General features: G+C 39.6%; 1 long non-coding RNA gene across 1 annotated transcript in view; it reads right to left on the bottom strand.

The window, feature by feature from the left end:
• Positions 1–1,644, bottom strand: part of LOC102370057 — a 61,528-nt gene that overhangs the window by 939 nt on the left and 58,945 nt on the right. The gene's annotated exons all lie outside the window — the stretch shown is intronic.

Raw genomic sequence — 1,644 nt, 5'->3', positions numbered from 1 at the left:
AGAGACTGAAGTGAAACATGTAGTTCCTTGGGCGATACAAGATGCCCTTTCCTTCCAACAGTAGAATAACTGACGCTCCAAGTCAAGGGTGGCAAACTCCCTTGGCCTCTGGGCCAAATCCAGACCTGTCTCTGGTAGCAGGTCAAGGAACAGTGACATTAACCACTACATTTGCCTGAAGGATTAACACACCCACTGTCTATCCTTCTGCCACTGACATGTGTCCTCAATGATGCTCAATATTTAGGTGGTGCTCCCGAATTTAGGCGGTGAACCACACCTCCAAATCTCACCCCTCCAGAAGCCCCATGGGGAGCTTGATATGGCTCCATAGTCTGGATCTGACCCATGGGCCTTAGCTTAGAGCACAATGTAAAAGATATCTCAGACATCAAATAATCAAATGTATGTTCAGACAGGCAACCAAACATGCAGAGATACATATCTCAAGTAAAATACACTTCACTGAAGAAGTATTGCCATGAGTTGTGTATACTATGGTATCTTTTGATGTAGTGGACTGCTACTGTACTAGCATCATGACAAACCTTTTGGCTCCACCAATCTATTGCTGTTCCTCCTTTATAACAGGAAAGCTTCATCCGTATTTTCCCAAACACAAATGGTATATTTTGATACACTTCCTGTTACTCAACCCTTTTCTCACTCATAGAAGCATATCCCAGTTCATCCACAGCTTACATGATAAATGTATGTGTTCATGTAGGGAAGAGGCCAGACACTGACTCATAAACTTTCATTCCAGGATAAGGGACCCGACAAAGACTTTGCAGGGAAACCCAATTTTGCATTAACTGGTCTTGACACTGTATTGTAAATAGCTCATGACATTCTGTTAACATGCCACAAGTTAAGTGCTTCAAACCACTACATGTTGACCCATAACCAAACATACAAAGAGCTTCTCTTCATAGAAACATTGCTCTTGAGTTTACACGGAAGGGGAATGTTAAAAACAATGGAGCATTCACAATCTCTCTCAAAGACAAAGAAAATCATTTTTTGATAATTTGTTACCACTCTAAACTTCTAGTTATTTTAAGCAAGATGCCTCAACAAGAACTCAAGGTAAAAAAATTCAAAAATATAGAAGTGACTTAGAAACCCACTCCCCACTTTTAAGGGTGACTTAGACATCTAGGAGCCCAAGTCTTACTGAGAATCAACAAGAATTAGACTCAAGTCACATAGGCACTTTGAAAAATGTTATCCCAAATCTCCATATTTGCATAAGAAGTAGCTTAATCCTTTCCAATAGCAATTAGTGCAAATACCATGAGTGCCTTTATCTGTAATGAGTGGTATATTGGACAAGATTAACATATTCATCGATCTAAAGTTTCATGGCCAGGCTGAATAACTTCTGTACTTTGTAATGCCCTCAAATCAGTCAGTGACTCTTTCCTCACTGAGATCCTTCTCACCACTCACTGTTTAGATTAGCTTCACTTTCACAGCCTGCCTGAAATTATCCACAATGAGTTTTACAGATTAAATAACAGATTTGTTTCTCAGAATAACAGCATAGTTTTTACATAACAGTTCTAAAGACACTTCTGGAGCTTTTGAAGCGTCCACAATGGAATCTAATCATGGTTCGTCTAAAAGTAACTAATTCCTGCT

The sequence above is a fragment of the Alligator sinensis genome, unplaced genomic scaffold (genome assembly GCF_000455745.1).
Source record: "Alligator sinensis unplaced genomic scaffold, ASM45574v1 scaffold375_1, whole genome shotgun sequence".
Taxonomy (NCBI): Eukaryota; Metazoa; Chordata; order Crocodylia; family Alligatoridae; genus Alligator; species Alligator sinensis.
The sequence above is the reverse complement of the archived record's forward strand: the minus strand, read 5'-3'. Positions and strand labels throughout refer to the sequence as shown.